Raw genomic sequence first — 20,161 nt, forward strand, 5'->3', positions numbered from 1 at the left:
GATGCAGATCCAGTGATGGTCCTGGCTGTAGGCAATCGTTAGTGACTTGAATCTGATACAGGGCTTCGACCGGTAGCCAGTGGAGAGAGATGAAAACGGGTTCACATGAGCCCTTTTGGGCTGTTGGAAGACGAGGTGTGCTGCTGCGTCCTGAACCAGCTGGAGCGGTTTGATAGCCTTTGCAGGAAGACCAGCAAGGAGAGCATTGCAGTTGTCCAACCTTGAGATTACCAGGGCTTGGACAAGGAGTTGTGCCGCATGGTCAGTGAGATAGGGTCTCATCTTTCTAATGTTGAATAAGGCGTATCGGCATGAACGTGTTGTCTTTGCAATGTGATCATTGAAAGACAGCTGTTCATCAAATGTGACTCAGAGGTTCCTGGCTGTTTACTAACCACTAACTAACCACCATTTCCAGCTTCAACCCAAGAAGTCAACTCAACCATCTCAGACCTTTCAGTTGTAGACAACAATCGATCTCCTATTTCATCAAGCACAGCAAGGCCAAGCAACAAATGAGGACACTGCATCTAATATAAAGTCTCCCATCCAACCACACCCAACCTTCTCAGCATACCCGCATCTCCAACGCCTTCAGGTTAAGATGCTCAGAACTCTCCACCACTTCCAGCTTCAACCAAAAACTCCACACAATCATCTCAGACCTTTCAAATTTAGACATCAAAACAATATCCTATTCCATCAAGCAGGCCTGACAAAAAGGCTTCTCCGAACCCCAGACCCAAACCCTTGGTGGGAAATCATCACATGCTTTCTAGAGCTACTTCAATCACTCCAGCATCAAAGAGTCTAGTATCGCTACAGCGACTGCCCCCGCAGGGGCCCGTGCTTCCAACTCGTACACTGCCGCAGCAGAAACCAATTTAGTAGAAGCCAATTTAACGCTGCAGCGATACTGCCCAAAAGTAGTCCAGCCACCTCACCTCCATTCTATCGGAAGTCTGTCAACATCCCTCCTCCACCCCGACTCCACACCACAAGCCCGTTTTTACCTCAGCACCGGGGGTATGATCCGGGTGTATGATCCAGGTCCAGGCACACACCAAGCCTGGGGCCCTCTCCCCGGTAAAGGGTCAAGTTCTCAGAGTTCGAGGAGGATCACCGAGCTCTCAGCCCTCGCCCGGGTACAGCACGCCAAACACGCACACGTATCAGTCCCAGTTCATTAGAGGCAAGGCGAACTCGTGAAAGGTTGATTATTTTAAAATTAGTTAATTAATTTCATTTGTCTTTTACTACAATTGTATGTGTTTTTCTGCCTCAAACAGACCACATTGTATGAAATACCTGTTTAAACAGTTTGTGTTGAGTGTCTTTATACTGGTTTGAATGAAGAATGAAGGAATATCAATGCACATTTCCCTGTGTAAACTATGGCAAGCAATGTTTTTTATCGAAATTTATGTTTTATATAACTAATTTCATGGATTAGATCTTGCTGAGAATCATATTCGGTGAGCTAAGCTCATCATTATTTTAACATTCACGTAAAATCGCTACAACACTTACCTCAACCATGGTAACAACCAAAAGTATCAGATAACTAAAAGTAACAAAGATATTAAAGCATAAATTAAGCCAACAGGAACTAAAAGACTAATCTTTAAAAGAAAAACAAAAAAGAACATAGAATTAAACATGCTGCAATGCAATTTACAAACTCTCGCAATATTGTTTGTTCAGAATACACTGTTTTGTAAATTGGGCAAACTTTCTGACGTAATTTGGAAAAAATAATTTGGGTGTTTCGTGTCTTTCAACATCATACAACCTCACCCAGGCGACCCAGCCGAGATTGATCAAGTCCCTACTTGTGTCTAAGTAGTGTGTAGCTACGAATCACCCCTCTTGATCGACAGCCATATAGAGGACTTCTCAGCTGCCTCTGTTGTGTTTTTGATGGCCTTTCTCTGGCGTGCCCCTGTGATGCCAAGCAGACTGTATGCTTTGCAGAGAGATTGTGCTGCGAAGCCTCTTCAGTCCACCTCGATTTGCGCACACTGGGCGTGCCACCCCCGTTTTCGGCACTCCACTAAGTCGGCGTACGTTGCATGCTTCCTCTCATTGGCCTCTTCCATACTCTTCTCCCAGGGGACTGTCAGCTCCAGAAGAACCACTTGTTTTATTGAATCTGAGAACAGAATTATGTCTGGTCTCAGGGTGGTGAGCTGCTTCCCCAGGTCGGCCTTCATCTGTCAGTCTGGCGCGGTTCCAAGGAGTTCCACTAACCCCCTTCGCTGGAGCTTAGGCTTCTCCCCTGCTCGGACGAAAGCAATCGCCTGCCTGGCTGGTCGGGGAGGCTTGTTCTGGGTGATGCTGATGAAGATGGATTCTGCTATCATCTTCAGCACCTGGTCGTGGCGGCAAGTGTAGCGTCCTTCTCCCAGGGCTTTTGGGCAACAGCTGAGGATATACTCTAGCGTTCCTCTTTTGAGGCACAAGGGACAAAGATGATGTGTCAACCTTGCCCCAGCAGAAGAGGTTGGATGGCCTGGGTAAGACTTCATAGATGGATGCAATCAGGAACTTGATCAAGTAATGCTCTGCTTCCCAAAGCTTGTTCCAGGAGATCTTGCGGTCCACTGACTGTTCCCATCTCGTCCATGCGGCTTGCTGTCGCATCCCCGCCATCTGGCAAGCGCGCAGTTCTTCCACACCAGCTCTCACCTCCTCTTGAACCAGTCGGTGTCTGTCTTTGCCCAGGGCCTTGTCGTAGCGTGTGGTTGGAACGCTACCTCATCCTGCTCGTCCAGATGCCACTGGGTCGACCAGCAAACTGTTACGCAAGCGTGACTAGGCCTGCTCGACTGGTTCCCCTCTCCTCCACTTCCTCCCAGTACTGACTACAATGCCAGCTCGGGAGACTTTCGGGTCACTAGATTCCCTGTTCTGCAACACCTCTCATGCACGGGTAACCCTGAACTCCTCAATCAGGCTGCTTATGGGGAGCTTCAGTTTGTTGTTCTGCCCGTACAAAGCGATACTACTCAGGCTTCCTGGCAGGCATGGCCATCTACGAAGGTAACGGCTGGTCCTCTTTTCGAAGCCCTCTACTGTTGTTATTGGGAACTCGTACAGAAGCAGGGACCACAGGATCCTGAGGAGAATAAAGTGCTGGTAGACCCTTCTGCAAATCTCCATAATTGGGGTACCCTTCCCCTCCTCCAGATAACCCTCAGGATCTTCAAAAGCTGTTGAATGAGTCTGGGACACCTCTTGTACACTTTGTATGGCACTCCACTTGGTCAAGGAGCAGAACTGGCTCTGGCTGCCTTGCCCAACTCCTGAACCTCCTTTCAACCGGGCTCCTAACTGTTGAAGTCTGTTGTGGGTCCTGGGGGATCTATCAAAGGTCTGTAGGGACCTACGTCTTCCACCCAAGCCACATCACTGTAGGTATTGCAGAGATGGTGGTCGATCTCCTCTTTGGGACAAACGAGGCGGCCACTTCGTTTCTGCCCAAGCAACTGCTTGGTGCCTCAAAAGGGGTTTGCAATGAAGACATACCTTCTCCTGGCCCTCTCTTTCCCCCGCCGTCTGTGCCATTCTGCCCTTCGAAGAGTGGCAAGCTTCTTCCTGAGGATGCCGTGAAGTTCTGATAGTGCACCCCTTTCCTAGTCTTGCGCTTCCTTGTACTGCAGCTCCTGCCTTATCTGGCTGATCTTCTCTGCCCCCTCACGTAGGGGGTCTTGGTGCCCACCTTCTCCACTGTACCAAACCTCTCGGTAGTAAACCTGAAGAAGATGGTTGCTATGGTATGGAGCTTCCTGTCTGCACCGCCCTCGGCTGCTGCTTCTATGATGTTGTCCACATCATTATCGAACAGGAGCCACTGTTTGTCCTTACTAGCCGGAGACCACTTGACCTGACGCTGTTCTGTTACTCCACCTGGGTCTGGGACTGCTGGTTCAAGTAGGCTCCGGGCACTGTGGGGTGACTCTGGGCCTGGTTCCTCCTGCATCTCACCAGGGGTGATCCCTGCACGCTGTACCAGTTGCTCCTTTTACAAGCATTTCATCCTGGCCTCATGGATCTTCAGGCCATGCGGGTTCCTGCACACTTTGCGGCAGACACGCTATGCAATTGTCTTCGATAGTCCATTTGCATTGGTCGTTAACTGTAAGTCTGTCCTGTTGGGGTGCTCATTCTCCCCCCCCTCTCGGGCACCCTTGGGGGTATATTTCTTTGGGCCTTTCCGTAGCTTGCTTGGGTACTTCCTAACAGAAGTTGCAGGTTGGGTTGTTGGCCCTTCCCGGTTGCCGTCTCTCAGAGCTGTCCACTGTCTCTCCAGTTGTCGCCACACTGTTCATGGTTGTCATCCAGTCTGTTCCTGAAAGTCACTGGCCAAGCCAGGGGAAAGTAGTTAAATATACAACTTTTGATGCATTTAGACACATCATCAGTGATGGAACCTGAATATTAACTAATGGTTAATACATTAACTACTGGTTGGAATTTTGAAACGTCAGTATCCTGGAACAAGCATGAACAATATTGAATATTCTGTGCCCTCTATTGACTTTTCCCCCATGTTAAGCTTTGCTTAAGAACAGTGGTGAACAACAATTTTGTCCCGATGGCCACACCAAGTTTACTGTGAGGAATCCAAATGAAGGGCTGCAGGGAAAATGAATGTTTTCATTATTTTAAATAATGTTTCCTTCTCATCTTTAACTACAAATTTCATGGTTAAACTATGGTTACTGTACTGAGACCATATAGCACATTTTTGTTTATTATCTATTGATAAAGTTACTGTAATAAAACTATGGTTAGTTTTCTTAAGGGAAGACTTTTTATTCCAGCATAGGCGCTTTTGTTCCTTGAAACATATTTACCCTGTTTTTAATAAAAACACCTCATTTAGACAGTTTTCTGCATCTGTACTCTCTTGCATATCACTGGAAACAAATATTAAAACAGATATACTTTCATATAGACCAGATGATTCCTAAAGCAATCCAAACTGGGAGAGTGCATCGAAGATATAAAACATTGGATAACTAGTAATTTCCTTCTTTTAAACTCTAACAAAAAAGAAATATTACTTCTAGCCTCAAAAACACGTAAACAGAATATCTCAGATTATAACCTGCAAATTGAAGGCTGCACTGTTACTCAATGAAATACAGTTAAAGACCTAGGCGTTATATTAGATGCAACCGGTCATATAAAAATCACATCTCAAATATAAAAAAAACGCCTTCTTCCACCTTAGAAATGATGCTAATGGTTGACTAACAATTAACAAAGTTCGGGAGAAACCAGAGCATATAATTAAGACCGGCTGGTTCGCAATCAGCAATCATAGACTCTACCCTATCAGCACATAAATAGACAAGGATCCTTACCTGAAGCCATCTCTAAAGGATTGCACATCACAGGAGGGACGTAAGGTATTCAAGGGATCGTACGGGTTTAAAATGATGCAGCCACGCAGCATGCCCCCCTTTAAGCAACATATCCAATTACATTTTCCCCGCAGATTTGGGAATTGATTCCGTATCCCTGTTTTTTACGTCATGCTAGTAACCTTGTTTGTTTCCAAATGCAATTGCTGCAGGCACGGTAGCTCGCTGCTAAACGCCAACTCATTGCAAACGCTAGCTAACGCTGCTAAAGTTTGCTCATCGCTAGCGCTTTCTCACTGCTAGCGTGAAACGAGTCTTCAGACGCCGGTACCAGTAAACATAGGCTAGTACGCCTAGATCGCCGTATTTCAACCCAACCCAATCCAATAACGATACGCTCAATGCCAACATGTTAACGTCTCAATGGCTGTACAATAATCTTTGGGGAAACAATTCATTCTGTCGTTCCATGCAGTAACGTTGACTCTGATAAACCCGTGAAACGGGTTCCCTGACTCAATTCCGATACTTCACAATCTACGAGAATGTATCTGATTATAAACTGAGTTTACTAGTGTTTGAACCGGCGAACTCGCTGTCATGCAAGAAGTTGGGTGAGTACAATCTTTTGTTACGTTTAAAGGTGCAGTTTGTAACAATTTCGTAAACTATCCAGAAACCACTAGGCAATTATTATATGTAAATATTTTGTTTAGCGGATTACTTACAATTTATCAAATGCTTCCATGTACTTGTAAATCGTGAGGAAATCAGCATTCTAAACAGTGACACTGAGCTTTGCAGTCGCCTGTCAATGGCGTCATATCCACGTTACCCTTTGTTACCGCCTTTACTGACGTAGAAACTGGATGCAACAGTGTCGTGGACAAAGGCGGAAGTAGTGTCTAGCATCTAGTTAGCCACTAGCTTGTTTCGAGCAGTCATTTATTCATGGACCACAAACCTACTTCAGGGGTGGCGAACCTATTTGGCATGATAAGCCAAAGAATATTCCTTAATAGATTAAATTAGATTCAACTTTATTGTCATTACACATATACAAGTACAGTGTAACGAAATGTAGTTTAGGTCTAACCAGAAGTGCAATTGGTAAGTGCAGGATATACAGTGTGAATAAATACAGAATACAATATTAGGAAAATACTATACAATAGGCATGTACTATGAAAATATGACAGTCGGTATGTACTATGAACAATATAACTGCTTACTGCTTACCCTTACTGCTTACCGTGGTGATGAGATTTATAGCAGATTATCATCACTAAATGGCTGGTTGTCTGAGTGGTGCCTGCAGAATAATATAGATTTTATAAATAACTGGAAGAGTTTTGAGGGCAGACCTGACCTGTTGAAACGAGATGGTCTCCATCCCTCCTGGGATGGGGTTTCCCTCCTCTCTAGAAATTTGGCACACAGTCTTAATAATGCTAAAGTCTGACTACCTAGGGCCCAGGTCAGGAAGGAGAAAGAATGACTTAACCAACTGTCTGCTTGCTGTCTCGCGTTACAGAATACACAAAATATACAACATGTAATAATCCCTTTTTACAAACAACATAAATTAGAGACTGTGTCTGTCCCCCGGATTAGCAAACATAAGATATTGCGTAAACCTCTTCAAAGTAATTTAATAAACGTTAAACAAATCAAACATGAACAAAATACAGATAATCAACTGTTACGACTCGGATTGCTTAATATTAGATCTCTCTCAAATAAAGCACTTTTTGATAACGATCATAAAATAGACACGCTTTGTTTGACCGAAACATGGCTAAAGCCAGATGATTATATTACTCTAAATGAATCCGTTCCCCAAGATTATTACTATAAACACGAGCCTTGTCTAAAAGGTAGAGGGGGAGGTGTCGCTGCACTTTACAAAAATTCTTTTATCACCTCTCAGAAGTCTAATTTTTAATACAATTCTTTTGAAGTCATGGTACTTCACGTATCGACACCTAATACTAAGGATAAAACATTTTTAAAATTTATTCTAGCTATTGTATATAGACCACACAGATTTTATTAAAGATTTTGGTGGGTTCTTGTCAGAACTAGTACTGGCCGCAGATAGAGTCCTTGTCGTCGGTGACTTTAATATCCATGTAGACAGTGATACAGATGCCTTGGGACTGGCTTTCAAAGACACTCTTAACTCCATGGGCGTTAGTCAACATGTGTCAGGACCCACTCACCTTCGTAATCATACTTTAGATTTAATACTTTCTTATGGTATAAATGTGGATGATGTTAAAATCGTTCAGCAGAGTGAAGATATTTCGGATCATTATCTAATATTATGTTTGCTTCAATGGCCTACGGCTGCAAATCAAACTCCTTGTTACAAATATGGTAGAACGATTACTTCAACTACTAAAGTTGCGTTTCTCGATAATCTGCCTGAATTGTCTAAAATATCTAGGATGAGTAAAAGCGTTGACGATTTTGACACTACTATTGAAAATTTTAACTCTACTTTCTCGGAAATATTAGACACAGTTGCTCCTCTGCGTTTAAAGAAAATTAAAAATAGCAGCCCAACACCGTGGTATAATGAACACACTCAGACTCTTAAAAAAAAGCGTCCCGGAAAATGGAGCGCAACTTTAAGAAAACTAATTTAGAGGTATTTCGTATAGCATGGAAGGATAGTACTCGAAATTACAGGAATGCCATAAAAATGTCTAGATCTGCCTACTTTTCAACACTAATAGAGGAAAACCATCACAACCCGAGGTTTTTATTTAACACCGTTGCTAAATTAATAAAAAATAAGTCATCATCGACGTCAGATTCTGATTATCAGCATAACAGTGATGAATTTATGAACTACTTCATGAGTAAAATCCAAGATATAAGAGAAAAAATTATAACAATGCAACCTGTAGTGAAATCCGCTGAACAAACTTACTACAGCACCCCTAAGGAGAAATTGCAATTATTTTCTACAGTAGATCACGATGAACTGTCTAAAATCATTAGATCATCTAAATCAACAACATGCATGCTATACCCTATGCCTACAAAACTACTGAAATAAATGCTCCCAGAAATTATAGATCCTCTTCTCAGTATTATTAACTCATCTCTGACATTAGGACATGTGCCTAAAGCATTTAAGGTGGCTGTTATAATGCCTCTTTTAAAAAAAAAAAAACTCGACTCTAAAGAACTAGGGAATTACAGGCCTATATCGAATTTACCTTTTATATCTAAAGTTCTGGAAAAAGTAGTTTCAACTCAATTATGCTCCTTCCTCCAAAGGAATGACATTAATGATGCATTCCAGTCCTAACCCCTAACCCTAACCCTAACTTCTACATAGACTCGAAAATTATGTCGGCATTAACGGAATAGCATTGAAATGGTTTAAGTCTTATTTATCCGACCGTTTTCATTTGTAGCAATAAACAATGAGGTGTCCTACAAATCACAAGTCCAGTACGGTGTACCACAGGGCACTGTCTTTGGGCCTCTACTCTTCGCATTATACATGCTACCTCTAGGAGATATAATAAAGTGACACGGAATTAGCTTTCACTGTTATGCTGATGATACTCAACTTTATATTTCCTCGAATCCTCATGAAACCCAGCAGTTCATCGAATAAAGGATTACATAGTTGACTTAAAAATGTGGATGAGTAACAATTTTTTACTACTAAACTCGGACAAAACAGAAGTGTTACTTACTGGACCGAAAACTGCTATGCGTAACAACCAAGAATACTGCTTAACGATTGACGGATGCCCCATAAAATCCTCGTCGTCAGCTAAGAATCTTGGTGTTGTATTGGACAGTACCCTGTCATTTGAAAGCCATGTCGCCAACACCTGTAAAATTGCATTTTTCCATTTTAAGAATATATCCAAATTATGTCATATGCTGTCACTGTCAGATGCAGAGAAATTAATTCATGCGTTCATGACATCAAGACTAGATTACTGTAATGCACTTCTAGGTGGTTGCCCTGCAGGATGCAGTTCATGCCCAGACCTGATGGCAGAGCTGAGAATGGGAAGCGGTGACCTGACAAGAGCTAAGAGGATAGAGCTGGATAAAGGACGCATCAACTTTGTCTTTCCTACAACATTTCAAATGCTATGAGATTGTTAATGATAATCTTAAATCCTTATTTTTTATATTTTTATTAAGCCTTATTGTGCAAGCACTGTTGAGCTTTTGCAGAGGCAGCAGCTTTTGCCAGAGGGGAACTGGAATCCCCTGGTTGGGCCTGGGTTCCCCTGAGGTTTTTTTCTCTATGGGAGTTTTGGGTTCCTCACCACCGTTTGCATATTGTTTTGCACTATCTGCCTGGCCGGGGGGGGGGCTGCTTTAGAATTCATACTTGTATTCAATGTGTCTCATGTACAGCTGCTTTGTAACAATGAAAATTGTAAAAAGCGCTATATAAATAAAGTTGAGTTGAATATAAACAGAAGGCTTTATACTGTGAACATTAATGTACAGGTGGTTATGAACAGATAACAATATAGACTATACAATAGTGCAAGTGACTTGAGTGTGCATAAGTTACAGACATTAGCTATTAAAGTTACAGTGCAGTAGATGAGTTGATGCAGTTATACAGTTACAGTGCAGAAGATGAGTTGGTGCAGTTATTGAAGTTATAGTGCAGTAGATGAGTTAGTGCAGTAGATGCGTTAATGCAGTTATTGAAGTTACAGTGCAGTAGATGCGTTAATGCGGTTATTAAGGTTACAGTGCAGTAGATGAGTTAGTGCAGTTATTGAAGTTACAGTGCAGTAGATGCGTTAATGCGGTTATTAAGGTTACAGTGCAGTAGATGCGTTAATGCGGTTTATTAAGGTTACAGTGCAGTAGATGAGTAAATGCAATTGTTGAAGTTATAGTGCAATAGATGAGTAGATGCAGTTAGTTATGCAATAGATGCAGTAATGCAATAGATGAGTTACAGTACAGTAGAGAAGTTGGTGCAGTTATTGAAGTTACAGTGCGGTAATGCAGTTATGAGAGTAGTCCATTAGTGCAAATGAGCATTCAGTGTAATATTCCTGGTGTGCAAGTGAGCAGTATAGAGTGCAAATCATACTATGTGTGTGTAAACAGTCCGGTAGAGCAGATAACATGAAGTACTGGTGTGTACAGTTCAGTCATGCATGGCAGCCCTGTAGTGCAATGTAAACAATGTAATAGCGGCATTACAGTTAAAGTTATGAGGGGTAGTGGAATCAGTAGGGAGCAGAGTTCAATAGTGAAACAGTTCTGGGGAAAAAAGCTGTTTCCTAGTCTGCTGGTTCTTGTCCGGAGGCACCTGAAGCGCCTACCGGAAGGCAGGAGAGTAAACAGTCTATGACCAGGGTGAGAGGAGTCCTTGAGAATGCTGCGAGCTCTACGCAGACAGCGTTTCTTTTGGATGTCCTCAATGGAAGGGAGTGTAGTTCCTGTGATGCGCTGGGCTGTTTTCACCACCCGCTGCAGTGCCTTGCGCTCAGCAACAGAACAGTTCCTGTACCAGACTGTGACACAGTTGGTCAGGATGCTCTCTATCGTGCAGCGATAGAAGTTCACCAGGATAGTTGAAGACAGTTGGTTCTTCTTCAGTGTCCTACGATAGAAGAGACGCTGGTGAGCCTTCTTGACCAGGCATGAGGTGTTGGTGGTCCAGGACAGGTCCTCCGAAATATGGGTCCCCAGGAACTTGAAACTGGAAACACGTTCAACAGCCGTCCCGTTAATGTGGATGGGGTCGTGTGTGCCTCCTTTCGCCCTTCCTGAAGTCCACAATTATCTCCTTTGTCTTGGAGGTGTTAAGGAGCAGGTTGTTGTTTGAGCACCATGTGGCCAGGTGCCGTACCTCCCCCCTGTAAGCAGTCTCATCGTTGTTGCTGATGAGACCAATCACTGTTGTATCGTCTGCGAACTTGATGAAGGAGTTAGGTCCATTCACAGGCCTGCAGTCGAGTGTGAAAAGGGAGTAGAGAAAGGGGCTCAGTACGCTGCCCTGTGGTACAACAGTGTTGAGGGTGATGGTGGTGGAGCAGATGTGGCATAACCTAACAAGCTGAGGCCTGTTCGTCAGGAAGTCCATAATCCAGTTGCAGGTTGAATTTTTAATGCCTAGGTTTCCAAGTTTGATGATTAGCTTGGAAGGGATGACGGTATTGAATGCAGAGCTGAAGTCTACAAACAGCATGCGTGCATAAGTGTCCTTATTATCCAGATGTGTGAGCACGGAGTGCAGCGCCATGGACACCGCATCATCTGTGCTCCTGTTGCTACGGTAGGCAAATTGGTATGGGTCCAGTGTGGATGGTAAAGAGTCTTTTAGTTGTGACAGGACCAGCCGCTCAAAGCACTTCATAACAATGGGTGTGAGTGCTACAGGGCGGTAGTCATTCAGGCATGTCGGGCTGGAATGTTTTGGAATGGGCACAATGGAGGTGGATTTGAAACATGCTGGAACAACTGCTTGGGCGAGGGACAGGTTGAAGATATCCGTGAAGACCCCAGCGAGCTGCTCCGCACATGCACGGAGTACGCGACCAGGGATGCCATCAGGACCAGCAGCCTTGCATGCGTTTATCGGGCTTAGTGCAGTGTAAACATCTGTGGAGTTTAGTGTGATGATTGGGTGGTCAATAGAAGGTGTGAGCCTGGTGGCGGGTTTCTTATTGTCTCTCTCAAAGCGTGCATAAAAGTCATTAAGCTTGTTCAGAAAGACAGCATCTGTGGGATGGAGTGGTTGGGTTTGTATTCACTAATGGCCTGGATGCCCTGCCACATGCGTCGAGGGTCAGAATTGGTAAAATGCTCCTCTAGCTTCAGCTTGTAGCAGTGCTTGGCCTTTTTGATGCCCCTCTTCAGATTTGCCCTGGAAGTACAATAGGCCTGTGCATCACCTGATCTGAAGGCGGTGTTGCGTGCTTTCAACAGGAGGCGCACTTCCTTGTTCATCCATGGCTTCTGATTTGGGTATATGGTGATCTGCTTTTGAGCTGTGACGCTATCAATGGTGGTATTGATGTAGTCCAATACAGTGGAGGTGTAGCTGTCTATATCCATGTGAGAGCCACTGGTGGCCTGAGAAGCAAACATACTCCAGTCTGTGTGTAGAAACCTTTCCTGGAGTGTAAAGTCTGCCCCCGCAGGCCACACCTTGATGGTCTTCACTGATGGCTTCACACGATTAATGAGAGGTGAATACTTGGGGGTGAGGAACAAAGAAAGGTGATCCGATTGACCCAGGTGGGGGAAGGGAGTCGCGGTGTAAGCTTCAGCCATGTTTGTATAGACATGATCCAAAGTTTTGTTTCCTCTTGTGTGGCAGGAAACATGCTGGTGAAATTTAGGGAGCACTGTCTTTAAGTTAGAGTGATTAAAATCTCCCGCAACAATAAATGCAGCCTCCGGGTGAGCAGTCTGTTGTTTACTGATGGCTGCATGAAGTTCTTTCATGGCAAGCTTGGCATCAGCATCCGGTGGAATATAAGCTGCCGTTATAATGGTGGAAGTGAATTCCCGTGGCAGATAAAACGGTCTACATTTAACCATGAGAAACTCAAGGTTAGCCGAGCAGTGTCTCCCGACAATAACAGAGTTCGTGCACCAAGCTTTATTGACATAAATGCACAATCCACCTCCTCTTGTTTTACCGGATTCCTCTGCCGTTCTATCCGCCTGGTGTGTGTTGTAGCCCGCTAACTCAATATCGTTCTCCAGTATGCCGCTGTGTAGCCATGCTTCCGGGAAGATTATGACATTGCAGTTCAAAAGTCTTTTGTTGTTAATGATGCGAAGTCGAATCTCATCCATTTTGTTCACTTATAATTGTACATTAGCAAGGAAAATGCTGGGTAAAGAGAGCCGGTGTGGTGTTAGCATAGCCTAGCTCTTAGCCCTCCGTGCTTCCCCCGCCTTTGTTTACGATCTCGACGCCGCCGGCGAGCACTTCCACCCGGCTGTGTGGTGTGCGGGTGTTTTGGCGATCTCAGGAACGAGTTGAATGTTGCTGATATAACTTCCGGGAATGCGCAAACCGATATCCAAAAGCTCATGCCGGGTGTACGATGTGAATGCACAACTGTTCTGAACGAACAGGCCCGAGATGAGCAAGAAAAACACTGTATAATTTCTAAAACTGGAGAGTCGCTGAGCCTCGCGATGTTCACGCGCCACCATCTACGCCAAAATACAAATCTAGATTTTTAAGGTGTTCTATTCTAGGTGTTGCATACCGTTCAGCACTCGCTTTCACAACCTCTGCTGCTTGTTCACTTGCCTTCAACAAAGAGGGAAAATGTGTGAGCTCTCTCTTTTGTGGATGTGTCTTGAACAGCTTGAGTTTGTTGATGAATGTGAAAACACTCTGCACCAAGTCAGTCAGCATTTTTAACCTCCCTTGCAGATCCACATTTAGTCCATTCAGATAATGCAGGATGTTGACCAAAAATGCCAAATCCGATATCCACTGGGGGTCATGCAGCTCAGGATAGTCCTTTTCTTTCTCCGCAAGAAACAGCTCCACTGGATTCTGAAGCTCAAAAAAACGGAAAGAACATTACCTCTTGAAAGCCATCTCACAGTGCAGAAGCACATCAGATGGAAGATCTTCATCAAGTTCAGCAATGAGATTTCGGAACTGTCTGTGATTGAGAGCATGCGTGCGTATAAAATTGACAATTTTCAGCACAGGTTTTGTTACGTGGTCTAAGTTTAGTATTTTAGACACAAAGTTTTCTTGGTGAATAATACAGTGAAACTTAAAAAAATCTGGAAAAACAAAAAACATCCATAACATCATTGAGGCACTTTTTAATGAAGTCCCCTTCACTGTATGGCTTTTTAGCACGCGCAATATTCCATGCCAGCTGATATGATGCTATTGTGACTGTCTCTGAATGTTTGGTAAATTTCCGACAGAGCTGAGTTAGTTTCTCTGACTGACGTTTCAACGTTTTTACCTTGTGCATTCGAAGTTCACTGCCTTTGGGAAATTCCCGGCCCTCGGTAGGATGGAGTGTTGTGAAATGGCGCTCAAGATTTGAAGCCTTAAATGCGACAGTGAAGTCTGGCATATCAAGCAGAAGGGTTTCCGTTTCTTTCAACAACAAAAATATAAATCCTCCAATTGAGATAGAAATGTTCTGTGCTCATCTACGTATTTGTGTTTAGCTGTACGCTTCCCTGACTCCGCCATGATGATTGACAATTACAATACAAACTAGATGAGGCTATCCATTTACATTACATTTACATTTAGTCATTTGGCAGACGCTTTTATCCAAAGCGACTTACAGTGCACTTATTACAGGGACAATCCCCCTGGAGCAACATGGAGTAAAGTTTCTTGCTCAAGGACACACTGGTGGTGGCTGCTGGGATCGAACCAGCAACCTTTGATTTACCAGTTCAGTGGTTTAACCCACCATCTCCATGCTATCCGCTAGTAGCGCATGACATTTAGTACAAAAATAATTATTTAAAAAATAATTCTTATTTTTTTATTTCAAAATAAATTTGTATTAATTTCTGTTTAGTTTAGTTCAGTTTAAAATTATTGAAAAAACATTAAATGCAATTAAGAAGCAACTTGTGGATAGATGATTTTAGAGCCGCAAAGAGGCAGTCAAAGAGCCGCATGTGGCTCGCGAGCCGCGGGTTCGCCACCCCTGCTCTACTTCATACGCTAACATGATTTTGCGTTCCCGTCTGATTGATGGCCGTCAGCGGTTGTGGTGAAGACAACAGATATCATCATTCCACGCGCCTTCACAGTGTCATCAAGCTTTGGCATTGTTGTTTTGATCATGCGCCCTCTAGCGGCGGTAGTTACAAACTGTAGCTTTAAGCTACACAAACAGTGGCATGCACCAGTATATTTACTGGTTGCTTAACCGCAAGATCTCTATGGTATCTCATCTGCCAACCTGAACACAACCGCATCTTGGATCACAACCCAGTCGCAATGTTAACTCTGAAATAATTAATTGTTTTTCATCCATACAGTGCGCACAGCAACTTGAAGATACAGCAGCATTTCACAAGTTAATTTACAATGCACCCTCCCAAGCCATAGCCAGTTCTAAAGCATTCATGATAAACCAGGGTATCCAGAGAGCACAACCCACGCGCCCAGACGCCAGGGATCCAACTTTTTCACAAATTGATGTACAATGCACCTTCCCCAGCCATAGCAAGTTCTCAGACATCCATCCTCCTCAAGGGCATCCAGAGAATGAGTACAGAAGAATCCCCCTTGGAACTCTACCTCCAGAGGCCACGGCAACATCTGCATCTTCAGGGCCCGTACTACCCACGGGTCCATGGCGACCGCAAGCCATCATCCAGTCCAACTGCTGTCCAACTTCTATTTTGCACTTTTTGGGGGGTGAGTTTTGGGTTCGGCCGTTTCTGAGCTCGGAGCACTCGCGCCTATTGCGAATGGAACCAGCGAGCTCGGAACCCGCTCCCCGGACAGCACGCCAAATACGCATACTTTTACTACCCCTGCTATCTTCATTATCTGCTCAGGTGGATTCGTGAAATGTAGCCTATGCAGAAAAGCTTATTCATACATTTCTGACCTCACGACTTCACTATTGTAATGCTCTACTTAGTGGTTGTCCTGTATCATCCATAAACAAACTACAGAATGCAGCTGCCAGAGTTGTAACCAGGTCAAGAAAATATGATCACATAACCCCAGTTTTATCATCGCTTCACTGGCTTCCCATTAAGTATCGTATTGATGTTAAAATTATTTTAATTACTTACAAAGCCTTTAATGGTTTAGCCCCTGCCTACTTAACAGAGATTCTATCACATTTACAACCCATCACGCTCTCTAAGATCTCAAAACTCAAGACTTTTGATAACTCCTAGAATAACTAAATCCACCAAAGGGGGTCGAGCTCTCTCATAGGTACCACCTTAACTCTGGAATAGCCTTCCCGATACTATTCGAGGGTCAGACACACTCTCCCAATTTAAATCTAGAATAAAGACACATCTTTTCAGCCAAGCTTTCACTTAATGCATAGTTAATGAACAGCAGCTACGCTAATTATTCTCCTTCTGCCTTCGCCTCGGGATGCCCATTCCGAGGTAGGGAAAAATTCCGCAGGTCCAGATGATCGACATATGCCCATCCCCAACTAGAGATTATGCCAGCTACAGCTGTGGACTGACTGACCATTCCAGCTCTATGTAAAGCAATTCCACCACCACCCAAGAGAAATACGACCTTCTGACCATACCAGGTCAGACCACTCCATCCCCTACCGAGAGCAAAGACGGACTACTCGTCACATTAATGCTGAAGTTACTTTACTTGATATTTTATGCTAAATTACATCACATGTCTGCAGTTTGAAGTTATAGCTGCATTCATTGGCCCTGATTGGAGGTTGCTGGGTGGGTGTTTGTGGGGAGTGGGGGGCTCGTTGGTTGTGGTTGGGGGGATTTTATTTTTGTAGGGCTGTGTGTCTGGTTTGGTCTTGTTTTGTGGTCTATGTCGGAAAACAGAGGAATAAGTTACAACATGCCATTTCTACTTTCCCTGGTTGTTCCTCTGTTTTCTGGTGTCGATCGCAGAGTGGGACCGGGTTGGACCTGCATTGCTCGGTGGCTTTTGGTCGGGGTCACAGAGTGCAGCTATGACATGCCAGAGGGGATCTGGCCCTCCCGGCTGAGCCTGGTTTCTCTCGATGTTTTTTTTTTTTCTACATTAATCAATCATTGGACTTTGGGTTCCTCGCCACATCAGCGCAGTGTTGGCTTGCTTACCGGGAGACTGCGTTTATTTATTTATTAATTCTATATTATTTATTAGAATGATCTTGCTAATTCTATAAACACCATGCCCTGTGCTGTGTTTTACCTTTGTGTTTTTCTGTTTTTCCTGTTTGCTCCTGTAAAGCCGCTTTGGAACATTGTGAAAAGAGCTATGTACGCTTGAATTGAACTTGAATATACTGTACAAATCTTTTATCTAGCAATTCATATCCATGTTGAGACCAATTTTACAATAATCAAATAGAAAAACAACTACAAAGAACCACCTAGTTCCTACCTTGTAATAATCTGAAGATTTTTTTTACCAAGAACCTTTTGTAAAACAGAAAGTCTTTTCAGATGTTCTTTATGGATCCACTTAGACAAAAAAGGTTCTTCAATGCATTGTGCAGCATCTTTATTTTTAAAGATGCTTAATGACTCTAGATCATATTATCTTCCACGGTATGGAATATCTTATTTGTATACACATGAAGGGGGGCTTCAAGATAGCAGTGAATTTAATGCGGTCTACTGCAGCCATCTATTGGACTTCATTTGTATTGCAACAAAGGAGTCTTTTTGACATCTTAATTTCAGTAATTATAAATATTGAATTAAAATTTTAACTACATAAAATATTTACAAGCCCAAATCAGAAAAAATTGGGAAAGTATGGAAAACGCAAATAAAAAAGAAAGTTGTGATTTCTTGGGATTTACTTTGACTTGTATTTCATTTCAGACGATATGAACACAAAATATGTCATGTTTTGTCTGGTCTACTTCATGTCATTTGTAAACATAGATCCTTTCCTGTCATTCAGACATTCAACACATTCCAAAAAAGTTGGGACAGGAGCAATGTAGGGCTAGTAATGTGGTTAATTGGTTAAATAATGATGTGATTTGAAACAGTTGGTGTCAACAGTTGATTGTTATTATGATTTGGTGCAAAAGCAGCATCCAAGAAAGGTCTAGTCCTTTAGGGGCAAAGATGGGCCGAGGGTCGCCAGTTTGCCAACAAATACGTGAGAAAATTACTAAAATGTTTAAAAACAATGTTCCTCCATGAACGATAGGTTTGGATATTTCACCTTCAACAGTACATAACATAATTAAAAGATTCAAAGAATCTGGAGGAATTTCAGTGCGAAAAGGGCAAGGGCGCAAGCCTAAGCTGAACAACCGTGATCTCTGATCCCTCAGGCGGCTCTGCATCAAGAATCGTCATTTATCTATTAGCGATATCACTACATGGACTCAGGACTACTTTGACAAACCTTTGTCAAGTACCACAATACGTAGTTACATCCACAAATGCCAGTTAAAACTGTACTGTGCCAAAAGGAAGCCCTATATTAACAGTGTCCAGAAGCGCTGTCGACTTCTCTGGGCTTGGAGGTATCTGGGATGGACCATCACACAGTGGAAACGTGTACTCAACTCAACTCAACTCAACTTTATTTATATAGCGCTTTTTACAATTTTCATTGTTACAAAGCAGCTGTACATGAAACACATTTAATACAAGAATGAATTCTAAAGCAGCCCCCCCGGCCAGGCAGATCGTGCAAAACAATATGCAAACGGTGGTGATGAACCCAAAACTCCCATCGAGAAAAAAAACCTCAGGGGAACCCAGGCCCAACCAGGGGATTCCAGTTCCCCTCTGGCAAAAGCTGCTGCCTCTGCACAAGCTCAACAGTGCTTGCACAACAAGGCTTAATAAAAATATAAAAATTAAGGATTTAAGATTTAAGATTATCATTAACAATCTAATAGCATTTGAAATGTTGTAGGAAAAACAAAGTTGTCGCGTCCTTTATCCAGCTCTATCCTCTTAGCTCTTGTCAGGTCACCGCTTCCCATTCTCAGCTCTGCCATCAGGTCTGGGCATGAACTGCATCCTGCGGTAACCTTGGAACAAAGAGACAAGACTGGCTGAGAGTAGAGTACTGTTCTGCACTCTTTGATGCAACAAGTACATCATTTGTTGTTGGATGTGTTCCTGGTTCCGGTTGATCTAAATAATGCAGCCTAAATCCTCTGAGGATTAATATTATGGAGGTGTAGTGTATGCAAGATTAAAAAGATGAGTCTTTAGTCTAGATTTAAACTGACAGAGTGTGTCTGCCTCCCGGACCGTGCAGGGAAGAATATTCAAAAGTTTAGGCGCTAGATAAGAAAAGGATCTACCACCTGCACTTGATTTTGAAATTCTAGGTATTACCAACTGACAGGACCCCTTAGAGCGTAATGTACGTGGAGGTCTGTAATACAATAGAAGTTCATTCAAATACTGCGGCGCTAGACCATGTAGGGCTTTATAGGTAATAAGCAAGATCTTAAAGTTAATGCGATGCTTTATAGGTAACCAGTGCAAGGTTGACAGAACCGGGGTTATATGCTCATACTTTTTTGTACGTGTAAGAACTCGAGCTGCCGCGTTTTGAACCAGTTGCAGTTTTTGTAATAGGCCCGCAGGGTCAGATTGAATCTGTGGTCAGATGAATCAGTATTTCAGATATTTTTCGGGAGGAATGGACGCCGTGTGCTCCGGACCAAAGAAGACAAGGATCATCCAGACTGTTACCAGCAACAAGTCCAAAAGCCAGGGTCTGTCATGGTATGGGGTTGTGTCAGTGCCCTTGCCAATGGTAACTTGCACTACTGTGATGGCACAATTAATGCTGAGAAGTACATAGAGATTTTGGAGCAAAATATGCTGCCTTCAAGAAGAAATCTTTTTCATGGACGTCCATGCATATTTCAACAAGACAATGCAAAACCTGCACACATTACAAAGTCCTGGCTGCGGAGGAAGAGGGTACGGGAACTTGTCTCCAATAGAGAATGTGTGACGCATTTTGAAGCACAAAATGCGACAACGAAGACCCCGTACTGTTGCCCACCTTTAGACTTGTTTGCAGGAAGAATGGGACAAAATTACAGCTGAAACACTTCATCACTTGGTGTCTTCAGTCCATAAACGTCTTTTAAGTG

General features: G+C 43.3%; 1 pseudogene; it reads right to left on the bottom strand.

Moving 5' to 3' along the window:
• Positions 1–1,853: 1,853 nt before the first annotated feature.
• Positions 1,854–3,982, bottom strand: LOC130417293 (uncharacterized; annotated as a pseudogene).
• Positions 3,983–20,161: the final 16,179 nt, after the last annotated feature.

This window comes from Triplophysa dalaica, chromosome 1, assembly GCF_015846415.1.
Source record: "Triplophysa dalaica isolate WHDGS20190420 chromosome 1, ASM1584641v1, whole genome shotgun sequence".
Classification (NCBI taxonomy): Eukaryota; Metazoa; Chordata; class Actinopteri; order Cypriniformes; family Nemacheilidae; genus Triplophysa; species Triplophysa dalaica.